Consider the following 12,708-nt stretch of genomic DNA (forward strand, 5'->3'; position numbering starts at 1 on the left):
CACAGTCTCAGTTCACTGCAACCTCAGCCTACCGGGCTTAAGCAATCCTCCCACCTCAGCCTCCCGAGTAGCTGGGACTACAAGCACAAACCACCACACCCAGCTAATTTTTGTATTTTTTGTGGAGACCGAATTTTGCCATGTTGCCCAGACTGGTCTTGAACTCCTGAGCTTGAGCCATCTGCCCACCTCGGCCTCCCAAAGTCATAGGATTACAGGTGTGAGCCACTGCACCCAGCCTTGATTCTTCAGTTCACTTGACCTCCTAGTAGATCTGATGTATAAAAGTGGGCCCCCTCAGCTTCTGTTCCAAAGGTGGAAAAACTGGCCTATGTGGGAGGTATGAAGAAACAGTCTAGTGGCTTCGGCTTCAAGTATGGACTCTGGAGCTGGATGTCCAAGCTGAAATACCGGCTTTGCAACTTGCAGGCAGTGAGACCCTGCACAAATTAGTTGACCTCTCTTCTCCTCAACTTCCTCATCTATAAAATGGAAATAATAATAATAGTACCGGGCCAGGCACAGTGGCTCACGCCTGTAACCCCAGCACTTTGGGAGGCCAACGTGGGTGGATCACCTGAGGTCAGGAGTTCAAGACCAGCCTGGCCAACATGGAGAAACCTCGTCTCTACTAAAAATACAAAATAAGCCAGGCATGGTGGCACATGTCTGTAATCCCAGCTACTCAGGAGGCTGAGGCAGGAGAATCGCTTGAATTCGGGAGGCGGAGGTTGCAGTGAGCCGAGATCACGCCACTGTACTCCAGCCTGGGCAACAAGCGCGAAACTCGGTCTCAAAAAATAAATAAATAAAAATAATAGTACCACTTTATAGAGTTGTTATAAGAATTAATTGAGCTTATCTATGAAAAGCATTTAGAATGTATAGGTTCTAAAAGCTCAATATGTATTCATTATTATTATTTTTTTTTTTTTGAGACAGAGTCTCGCTCCCTTGCCCAGGCTGGAGTGCAGTGGCGCGATCTCGGCTCACTGCAAGCTCCACCTCCCAGGTTCACGCCATTCTCCTGCCTCAGCCTCCTGAGTAGCTGGGACTACAGGCGCCCGCCACCACGCCCAGCTAATTTTTTGTATTTTCAGTAGAGACGGGGTTTCACTGTGTTAGCCAGGATGGTCTCGATCTCCTGACCTCGTGATCCACCCGCCTCAGCCTCCCAAAATGCTGGGATTATAGGCGTGAGTCACCGCGCCCGGCTATTATTATTATTATTAACATGCTGTCACAAATAGATATATTCCCCCTCCCCATTCTCCCTATTTAGTTACATTACAGTTTTTTAATATCAGCATTCAGTGTTTATATTATTATGACTATAACTGTTATCTATTCTATGATCACATTTCCTTCTTTGAATTTTAGTTTTCTCTGAAGTTAATAAATGTTTCATGTTTACATCTGTTACTTTTCTATGAACCTATCATTAATTTATCCCCAATCTTTGCTGAAAGTTTATAAATCTCATAAAAGGTTCAGACACCTCAGGTAATCTAACAGCTTCATCTTCTTGGTGGCATGTCTCCTATAAGCCTTCATCCACTGCTCTTGTCTGGACTGGTTACTTCTAAGCCTACTGCAAGATTTAAGAACAGAGCACTCAAAAGCTGATGATACTCTGTGTACAGGTACTTATTTATGGACTAGAGGACTTTGTAAGAGGGTGATGATCTGGCCAGGTGATTTCATTGGGAGACTCCGTACTGTGACTATGTTGAAGTCTTTCTTGGGGGGCTTGGCAGAAAAGAATCTTAGTCTTGGCCAGGCACGGTGGCTCACGCCTGTAATCCTAGCACTTTGGGAGGCCAAGGCAGGTGGATCACCTGAGATCAGGAGTTCCAGACCAACCTGGCCAACATGGCGAAACCCATCTCTACTAAAAATACAAAAAAATTAGCCAGGTATGGTTGCGGGGGCCTGTAATCCCAGCTACTCGGGAGGCTGAGGTAGGAGAATCGCTAGAACCCCGGGGGCAGAGGTTACAGTAAGCTGAGGTCACTCCATTGCACTCCAGCCTGGGCAACAGAGTGAGACTCTGTCTCAAAAAGAAAAAAAAAGAATCTTGGTCTCCCATAGAGGATAGAAGCCTGGCTGGAGGGTTCCGGAAGATGAGTGGAAAGAGAAGGATGGAGGTCTCACCATTCAGTATGTAGACTTTCACTTATCCTCCTGTTTTTACCATCGCACTCTCATCTGTGTCTGTATCTAATGTCTACCTATCCAGAGTCTCTCTGGTAGGACCCACCAAAGGGTAAACACTCCAGGCTTCTGCTGGGTGGGGAGGGGCAGTTACCTGGATGCAGAGAGTAGTAGAAGAGGGCTCAGGGGACCTGACTGCTACTCAGACATACTCTCAACCAGGTCTTCTGTCCACCCTATTTTAAGAGGCATGGTGCCATCAACTCCTGAAATTTTCTGAGATTCTGTGGTATGTTAGGCCTGCTTCTGGGACTCTTAGGCTTAATGAATCAATTTATCATCCAGACTGGGACACTTTTGAGGGTGAAAGAGGATACTATTAATAATTATTACCAGGGCATCAGGCATAAAATATATTGTCCTGGGCAAATCAGGACCATGACCCTAGGATTCATCCAACTACTTTCTAGTATCAAAACTTTTGTTGCTATTGTCTTGTTAGTTCTTTTTGTTCTGGTAACTTAAAGATGCCAATTTTTTTTTTAATCCCTCTACATAATTTTAGTGGGGTTTCAAGAGAGAGCAGTGATGTGTGCATATGTTCAGTCCACCAGCTTTCAGGAGACAGGCTTCATTCTTCCTTCTTTATCAATGGAGAAAGTAGGTGTGAAGGGGCTGTGTGACTGTAATCAGAGTTATTTGGTTTTAAGTAAAAGAAACCTTGTCTAAACAAGCTTAAGCAAAGGGAGCGTTTAGCCTGTTGCATCCAAAGAAGGGCTGAACAATCACGTTGTGGGAAAAGCAGAGATAGAGCTGGGGGGTCATCAACTCCGAATCACAAACTGGAATACTCCATCTCCTGTCCATGCTTCCCTTTCATTTCACCTTCAGTCCCCTGTCCTGGAATCTGGCTTTCTTCCTGTGGCAGCAACATAACCAGTGATGGTGGCCCCGTATTATATCCGACACTCAGATTCCCTTTCTAGAACCAAATGCAAAAATTCTAGAAAGGAGTCTTAATGTTCCAACTAAGACTACATGTTCATCCCCAGATCAGCCAACTTGGCTGGGCCAGGTGTGGTGTGTGGGGTTGCTGGTTTGTGTAAAATCAGGTTCAGCCTCCACCATAGTCATTTGTGCAAAGTCAGGCTGGGGCCAGTGCCTAGGACTAGGGAATAATCCCATAGATTTCCTCAACAGTAACTTGGCCAAATCCACATGATGTTAGTGATGGGCTTGAAAAGTAAAGTTGAGCTGGGCGTGCTGGCTCACGCCTGTAATCCCAGCACTTTGAGAGCCCAAGGCAGGTGGATTGCCTGAGGTCAGGAGTTTGAGACCAGTCTGGCCAACATAGTGAAACCCTGTCTCTACTGAAAATACAAAAAAATTAGCTGGGCATGGTGGTGGGCGTCTGTAATCCCAGCTACTTGGGAGGCTGAGGCAGGAGAATTGCTTGAACCCAGGAGGCAGAGGTTGCAGTGAGCCGAGATCACGCCATTGCACTCCACCCTGGGCAACAAGAGGGAGACTCCATCTCAAAAAAAAAAAAGAAAAAGAAAAAATTAAAGCTGAAAAGATGAGGATTCAGTACCTTGCTGGGATTGCTAAGCTATAAATGTTCAACCTTTGCTAGTGATGACATAAGGGACAATGTAGAAACTCTAACATTTAAAACTATTCCCTTTCTGCCTCTTCTGCAAAATCATTTACATAGATCTACATGTGTTAGAATTTGGTTTGTTTTCCTCTTCTGCGTCAGACTTAACAATATTTTATTTTCTGTAGGCTAGCTTTTGCTTTACTCTTCTGATTGTTATTTAAAATGGCCAAGAGTTTCTCATTTAACCATTTAATGTCACAGAATTTTAGGATGTTAGAAGTGGAAGAGGACTTAGAATATTTAATTTATATTTCACAGAAATGTCCCTGGCACACTAACTTCATGAGCTGCTCCTTTGAAATAAGGTCTTCCTGGTCAAATAAGCTTAGAAAATGCTGTATACAACTAGACATTCTCCTCTTGGAGACTCAGTACATGTTAGCCTATTAAGGAGTCTGCGAAGTCCTGCAGCAAAAAAAAAAAAAAAAACCCCACGATTTCCTAAATTCATTTACCAAGAACCCTTTTTTCATCATAAGCAGGCCAAGTTCTTTGGAAGATACTTTGGGAAACAATGCAACCGTCTTATTTTATGAATTGGTAACTAAAGCTCATGAAGAGACAATAGTTTATAATTTTCCAAAGTTAATGCCAGGAAGAATTAGCACTCATTAGCAATGCAAGTTACCAGTTACTACTGGTAACTTACCTTGGCAAAGTACTAATGAAATAGAATACCTTCTCTCTTCTTCCTCTTATTTAATTCACTCCTTCATCTTGTTCATCTGGAAGAAGGTTTGTCTGATTATCCATGGTATTTTTAGGTAACATCGTTAAGGTGAGTTAGAGGACAAATTAAGCAACAGGTTTGGGAAAGTCTACTCCATCAGCCTCCTTCTGTACATCAGACCCAATGTACTTTTATTATAACAAATTATTATAACCAGTATTTTGTAGTGCTCTATTTATTTTCCCAAAATAAGATTTATAGCTTAACCCACATGCATATTTTAAAAATCAACATCATGCCTCAATTGTAATATCAAGAAGAAGTAAAAGGATAGTCATTTGTCATAAAATACTATGCATTTTAATGTGTAAGAGTCTAGGCTAACTCTAAGATATAATGAACTATTCAGTTGCTTTTATATAGAGAGTGGCCATGAATGTAACTGCTACAAATGCAAATTGTTTCAGACACTTATATTGGCAACTCAGGAGTACCATGAGAGACACTGAACGGCCTGATTTTCTGTTTTTTTGTTTGTTTGTTTGTTTTTTGAGATGGAGTCTCACTCTGTCACCCAGGCTGGAGTGCAGTGGTGCGATCTCGGCTCACTGCAAGTTCCGCCTCCCGGGTTCACACCACTCTCCTGCCTCAACCTCCGAGTATCTGGGGTTACAGGCGCCTGCCACCACGCCCAGCTAATTTTTTTGTATTTTTAGTAGAGACGGGGTTTCACCGTGTTAGCCAGGATGGTCTCAATCTCCTGACCTCTTGATCCGCCCGCCGAGGGCTCCCAAAGTGCTGGGATTACAGGCATGAGCCACCGCGCCCAGCCTTGAATGGCCTGATTTTCTTTTTTTTTTTTTTTTCTTTTTTTTTTTTTTTGAGATGGAGTCTTGCTCTGTTGCCCAGGCTGGAGTGCAGAGGCATGATCTTGGCTCACTGCAAGCTCCGCGTCCCGGGTTCACGTCATTCTCCTGCCTCAGCCTCCCGATTACCTGGAACTACAGGTTCCCATGAATGGCCTGATTTTCAAAAATGGTAAATTGCTGTTTGTAAAATCCCAAAGAAATAAAAATATTCTCTCAGTTTATATGGCAGTTGTGTTTCTGAAAAAGAGTATAAATTAAAAATACACAAAAACACTTTTATTTAGGCATTTACTATATGACAGCACTTATATCTATGTGCTTTACATTAATTAATTCACCAGATCCTTATAGTAACCCCATTTCAGTATGATTACTATCACTATTTTTTCTTTTATTTACGGCCAGCTTCCTAAGCCAAATAGGCTCACAGAATTCTACTATCCCTATTTTAAACATGAGGAGACTAAGACGAAGAAGCTAAGTAACTTGTTCAACAACTGTTAAGTGGGAGGGCAGTAGATGAACCCAGGCAGTGCAGCTCCAGAGCTCACACACCATCTTCTATGTCCCTGTCACCTGAAGAACTCCAATTCTGAGTCACCTGGGCATTCCCTACACAGATCATGGCCAACAGAAGTCTGCTTTCAATCCCAGAAACCATGGAATCCAAAAGGAAAAGAGGCCAGACCACATCCCTTTGGCGTATTTACTGCTAGCCCAAGAGAATGATGAGACAGGGATGGGAAAGTGTTCAGGCACCCGGGTTTCCTGACCTCCCGGGACCTGCCAACAGGAGCTCTGTAAGAGAGCAAAAGCAGGAAACAACCTTGGCTTCTTTTTTTACCCTTCCTCATGCTCCCCTACCTCTTGCCAAAAGCACAGTCCAACCACAGACTATGCGATCCAGCAACTTCCCACAATGTACACAGAGCTGAAAAAAGCATGGGGTAGAGAAAAACTGAAAGAGACCAGACACCTTCAGGGCTGCCAAGCTGGGGAGTCAGTCCTGGGACTTTTCCTCCTTGTCTGCAACCTGATTCGGGGATTATTTCTTCCCAGAGAGTGATTATTCTGATAATCAGATGGGCCTATGGGTTGCAAAACCCGTTTATCTTTGCTCCATCCTCTGAAAGGCAGGAGTTCTGACTAAGTGTACCCTCCTTGGGGTGACGCGAAATGACAGCCTGGATTGATGCTCTGGGGTTTGTTCCAGCTCGTTGCTCATCACCCCATGGATTGTTTGCTCATAGCAAATCTGTGCCAAATAAATTCCGTGTCCTCCAAAGTTTGATACTTAATAGTAATATAACTAATCCTGATTAAGGGTTTATTGTATGCCAGGTAGAGCGCTAAATTCTTTACATTATTATCTCACTGAGTCCCCCTAACAACTTTGTGAGAGACATATGCTTATTAACTCTATTTACAGATAAGAAAATTCAGGTCCAGAAGGTTTACATTCGAATGCCACGCAGCCAGTAAGCAGGAGAACTGAATGCAAACCCAGGCTATCTTATTGCCAGCTTGGCTGTTCTGAAGGAACTAATTAGAACTGGCTTGAGATTATACTTGAGGAAGAGGTGAAGTATTACAAGTGTATTAGGACAAACCTGGGTTCCTGGGACTTCTGCTTCCTTAACCATTGGACTTTTCTCTTTTTTTTGAGATGGAGTCTCGCTCTGTCACCCAGGCTGGAGTGCAATGGCGCCATCTCGGCTCACTGCAAGCTCCGCTTCCCGGGTTCACACCATTCTCCTGCCTTAGCCTCCCGAGTAGCTGGGACTACAGGCGCCCGCCACCATGCCTGGCTAATTTTTTTGTATTTTTAGTAGAGATGGGGTTTCACCGTGTTAGCCAGGATGGTCTTTAACCACTGGACTTTTCTACTCTTTTTTTTTTTTTTGAGACATAGTTTTTCTCTTGTCACCCAGGCTGGAATACAATGGTGCGATCTCGGCTCACTGCAACCTCTGTCTCCTGGGTCTAAGTGATTCTCCTTCCTCAGCTTCCTAAGCAGCTGGGATTACAGGCACCCATCACCACGGCCAGCTAATTTCTTTTCTTTTTTCTTTTTTTTTTTTTTTTTTGAGACGGAGTCTCGCTCTGTTGCCCAGGCTGGAGTGCATTGGCGCTATCTTGGCTCACTACAACCTCTGCCTCCCGGGTTCAAGCAATTATCCCACCTCAGCCTCCCAATTATCTGGGAGGCATACACCACCACGCCTGGCTACTTTTTTATATTTTTAGTAGAGACAGGGGTCTCACCATGTTGGCCAGGCTGGTCTCAAACTCCTGACCTCAAGTGATCCGCCTGCCTTGGCCTCCCAAAGTGCTGGGACTACAGGCGTGAGCCACCATGCCCAGAAATTTTTGCATTTTTAGTAGAGAGGGGGTTTCACCATGTTGGCCAGGCTGGTCTCGAACTCCTGACCTTAGGTGATCTGCCTGCCTCGGCCTCCCAAAGTGCTGGGATTAAAGGCGTGAGCCACCACGCCTGGCCACTTTTCTTTTTTATTTTTTTCTTTTTTTTTTTTTGAGACGGAGTCTTGCTCTGTCACCAGGCTGGAGTGTAATGGCACAATCTCTGCTCACTGCAACCTCTGCCTCCCGGGTTCAAATGATTCTCCTGCCTCAGCCTCCCGAGTAGCTGGGACTACAGGCACGCGACCACCACGCCCAGCTAATTTTTGTATTTTTAGTAGAGACGAGGTTTCACCATGTTGGACTGGCCACTTTTCTACTCTTTAATTCTCCTGGGTCAACAGGTACTTAGCTACCCAGGGATGGTAAGAGAACTACAGCCAGAGATCTTTCTGAGATGAAAATCTGCTGAAGTCTGGTCCTGACTAATAATTTTTCAGTGGTTTCTTGTGGTCTATCAGATGAAGATCAGACTCCTTTGCATGACATACAAGGCCCTTTGTAATCTGGACCCACCTGCCTTCTATGACTTTCTGTCCCATGCTTGCCTTCTTATGCCCTGAGAAGCTCATGGCAGCCCCAGAATAATCGGCCATCCTGATTCCTGCCTCCACATCTTGGTCATATTTTGGTCCATACTGTTTCTTATGCCTCGAATGCCTTCCTTCCCCCAGCTATCCATCTGATGAGTTTGTATTAATCCTGTAGGACTCCACTACATGTTATACTCTTTGTGAAAAGGCTTTTTTTTTCTTTAAGTTTAATTAAAGTGTAATAGAGTTGAGGTTTCACCATGTTGCCCAGGTTGCTCTTGAACTCCTGGGCTCAAGTGATCCGCCCATCTCAGCCTCCCAGAGTTCTAGGACTACAGGTGTGAGCCACTGCCCCCAGCCTCCGTTCACTTTTATATTCCCAAAAGCTAGCACTTTGCCCTGTTTATGAGTGAACGAAATCATTTCTGTAAGAGGCATGGCCAGCCTGGGCAACGTAGCAAGTCCTCATCTCTACTAAAAATAAAAAATTTAGCTTAATATAATGGTGCATGCCTGTAGTCCCAGCTACTTTGGAAACAGGCAAGAAGATCACATCAGCCTGGGAGTTGAAGGCTACGGTGAATTATCATTGTGCCACTGCACTCCACCCCAGGCAACAGAGTAGACTCTGTCTCTAAAAAAAAAAAAAGAAAAAGAAAAAAAAAGAGGCATAGAACATTGCTCTTAAATTTCTTCGTACCCACCTTTGCAATAAATGACTTTTTAGATCTTGATCTTAAACCGGGAATTCTAAGCCGGGCATGGTGGCTCACACCTGTAATCCCAGCACTTTGGGAGGCCGAGGCAGGAGGATCACAAGGTCACGAGTTCGAGAGCATCCTGGCCAACATGGTGAAACCCCATCTCTACTAAAAATACAAAAATTAGCTGGGCGTGGTGGCACACGCCTGTAGTCCCAGCTACTCGGGAGGCTGAGGCAGGAGAATCGCTTGAACCCGGGAGGCAGAGGTTGCAGTGAGCCAAGATAGCGCCACTGCACTCCAGCCTGGTGACAGAGGAAGACTCCGTCTGAAAAAAAAAAAAAAGCTGGGAATTCTGGGACTTCCAAAATCTAGTGTTCAGGTTTCCCAAGAGCAAAAGTTGCCTGAACAAGTTTTCTTAAGATCTCTTAAGGAGGGAATTTTGCCTCCTTACTTGGAAACACCTACAGGGTTTTTTTGTTGTTGTAGTTGGGTTGTGGACCTGCTATCACCAAATCAGCTGAGTGAAGGAGTCCTGAGGCAGAGTAACAGAATGAATACTGATGTTCGGCTAGAATCACTCTGCTTTTCAAAATTTGGCTTCTGGCTGGACGCAGTGGCTCACACCTGTAATCCCAGCACTTTGGGAGGGCGAGGCAGGTGGATCACCTGAGGGTCAGGAGTTTGAGACCAGCCTGGCCAACATAGTGAAACCATCTCTACTAAAAATACAAAAATTAGCGGGGTGTGGTGGCATGCACCTGTAGTCCCAGCTACACAGGAGGCTGAAAGCAGGACCTGGGAGGCAGAGGTTGCAGTGAGCCGAGATCGCGCCACCGCACTCCAGCCTAGGCGACAGAGTGAGACTCTGTCTCAAAAATAAAAAAGTCATCTTCCCATTATATTTCTATTTATTTATTTAGCTGTCAAAATTTTAGCATATGTATTTCCTTTAATTCGTCCCCTCTGGGCAGAGGTTTTTGCCATAATGCTTGCTCCCAGCCAAGGAGGAAACTGCATTTATCTTATCTTTTCATCTTCCTACAGAATGCATTTCCGGCAGGTCACGGTGGCTCACGCCTGTAATCCCAGCACTTTGGGAGGCCGAGGCGGGCAGATCACGAGGTCAGGAGATCGAGACCATCCTGGCTAACAAGGTGAAACCCCATCTCTACTAAAAATACAAAAATTAGCTGGGCGTGGTGGCGGGCGCCTGCAGTCCCAGCTACTCAGGAGGCTGAGGCAGGAGAGTCGTGTGAACCCGGGAGGCGGAGCTTGCAGTGAGCCGAGATTGCACCACTGCACTCCAGCCTGGGTGACAGAGCGAGACTCCATCTCAAAAAAAAAAAAAAAAAAACAAGGTCAAGAGATCGAGACAATCCTGGCTAAGACGGTGAAACCCCATCTCTACTAAAAATACAAAAAATTAGCCGGTCATGGTGATGGGCGCCTATAGTCCCGGCTAGTCAGGAGGCTGAGGCAGGATAATGGCGTGAACCCAGGAGGCGGAGGTTGCAGTGAGCCGAGATCGCGCCACTGCACTCCAGCCTTGATGAGAGAGAGAGACTCCATCTCAAAAAAGAAAAAAAAAGAATGCATTTCGGTAGCCTGTGTCTTTCTCTATCTTCAGAATCATACTTCACATACATATGTTTAAGAACAAATTTTTAAAAATATTTTTGGGGAAAAGATGCAATTTTAATTTGTGGGTCAAAACTTATTCTGACCGCCTGCCTTCTGGAAAATAAAATCATTGTTGATAATTCAGAAAATTCCAAGAAGTGCAATAGGTTATGTCCAAATCACTTTGCCTGTACCTGAGGCTTAGATTTTTCACAGGCAAAGTCTATAAAAAAGTGACCTCTCCTTTTGAAACCATGGTATCTCTCTTGCAGTCTCCTAGCCAGTGTTTTTTCCTACCATCCCGCATCCTTATTATTAGATTATTAGTTTCCTGGGGAGCATCTTATTATTATTAGATTGTAAGAGTTACCTGGGGAGCATAAAAGGAAATTTAATTTTAATTTTTTTTTATTTATTTTTTCTGAGACGGAGTCTCACAACTATCACCCAGGCTGGAGTGCAGTGGCGTGATCTCAGCTCACTGCAACCTCTGCCTCCCGGGTTCAAGCGATTCTCCTGCCTCAGCCTCCCGAGTAGCTGGGATTACAGGCACCCGCCACTGCGCCTGGCTAATTTTTGTATTTTTAGTAGTGACAGGGTTTCACCATGTGGGCGAGGCTGGCCTGGAACTCCTGACCTCGCGTGATCCACCCACCTCGGCCTCCCAAAGTGCTAGGATTACAGGCATGAGCCACCGCACCCGGCCCACGAAAAGAAATTAAAAAAAAAAAAAAAAAGAATCAGCCAGGCGCGGTGCCTCATACCTGTAATCCTAGCACTTTGGGAAGCCAAGGTGGTGAATCATGAGGTCAGGAGTTAGAGACCAGCAGGCCAACATGGTGAAACCCTGTCTGTATTAAAAATACAAAAACTTGGCTGGGCGCAGTGGCTCACGCCTATAATCCCAGAACTTTGGGAGGCCGAAACAGGTGGATTGTTTGAGGTCAGGAGTTCGAGACCAACCTGGCCAACATGGTGAAACCCCGTCTCTACTAAAAACACAAAAATTAGCCAGGCATAATGGTGCGTGCCTGTAGTCCCAGCTACTTGGGAGGCGGAGGCAGGAGAATTGCTTGAACCCAGAAGGCGGAGGTTGAGCCAAGATCGCGCCCTTACACTCCAGCCCGGGTGACAGAGCCAGACTTCGTCTGAAAAAAAAAAAAAAAAAAAAATTGGTGCCGGGCGCGGTGGCTCATGCCTGTAATGCCAGCACTTTGCGGGGCCAAGGCGGGTGGATCACGAGGTCAGGAGATCAAGACCATCCTGGCTAACACAGTGAAACCCCGGCTCTACTAAAAATACAAAAAAATTAGCCGGGCGTGATGGCGGGCGCCTGTAGTCTCAGCTACTCGGGAGGCTGAAGCATGAGAATGGCGTGAACCCCAGGGGCGGAGCTTGCAGTGAGCCGAGATCGCGCCACCGCACTCCAGCCTGGGCGACAAAGTGAGACCCCGTCTCAAAAAAAAAAAAAAAAAAAAAAAAATTAGCCAGTGTGGTGGTGGGCACCTGTAATCCCAGCTACTCGAGAAGCTGAGGCTGGAGAATCGCTTGAACCCGGGAGGCAAAGAATGTGGTGAGCCGAGATCACGACACTGAACTCCAGCCTGGGAAACAGAGTGAGACTCCATCTCCAAAAAAAGAAAATGTTTTTTGGGGGATTTTAATGAGTAGTGAGGATGGAGAATCATTAACTAGAATGATGGTATCATTCAGAGGCAATGGTATTTACTCTGGGCAGCGTAGCCATACTTTTCTTTCATTATTATTATTATTTTGTTTTGAGATGGAGCCTCTGTCGCCCAGACTGGAGTGCAATGGCACGATCTCAACTAACTGCAACCTCCGCCTCCCGGATTCAAGCAATTCCCCTCCCTCAGCCTCCTGAGTAGCTGGGATTACAGGCATGTGCCACCAAGCCTGGCTAATTTTTGTATTTTTAGCAGAGATGGGGTTTCACCTTGTTGGCCAGGCTGGTCTCAAACTCCTGTCCTCAAATGATCTGCCCGCCTCGGCCTCCCAAAGTGCTGGATTAAAGGCATAACCCACCACGCCCGGCTCTATAGCCATACTTTTCTGG

At 45.4% G+C, this 12,708-nt stretch overlaps 1 protein-coding gene across 2 annotated transcripts in view; it reads left to right on the forward strand.

The window, feature by feature from the left end:
• TANGO6 (transport and golgi organization 6 homolog) overlaps positions 1-12,708 on the forward strand; it is a 242,660-nt gene that overhangs the window by 210,100 nt on the left and 19,852 nt on the right. The window contains exon 18 of one of the 2 annotated variants that reach the window (XR_010137850.1): positions 10,056-10,165. The exons of the other annotated variant lie outside the window; for it this stretch is intronic. The gene's annotated coding sequence lies outside the window, so the exon portion shown is untranslated. The remainder of the gene's footprint in view (positions 1-10,055; positions 10,166-12,708) is intronic. 2 annotated transcript variants of the gene reach the window in all.

This window comes from Pongo abelii, chromosome 18 (genome assembly GCF_028885655.2).
Source record: "Pongo abelii isolate AG06213 chromosome 18, NHGRI_mPonAbe1-v2.0_pri, whole genome shotgun sequence".
Classification (NCBI taxonomy): Eukaryota; Metazoa; Chordata; class Mammalia; order Primates; family Hominidae; genus Pongo; species Pongo abelii.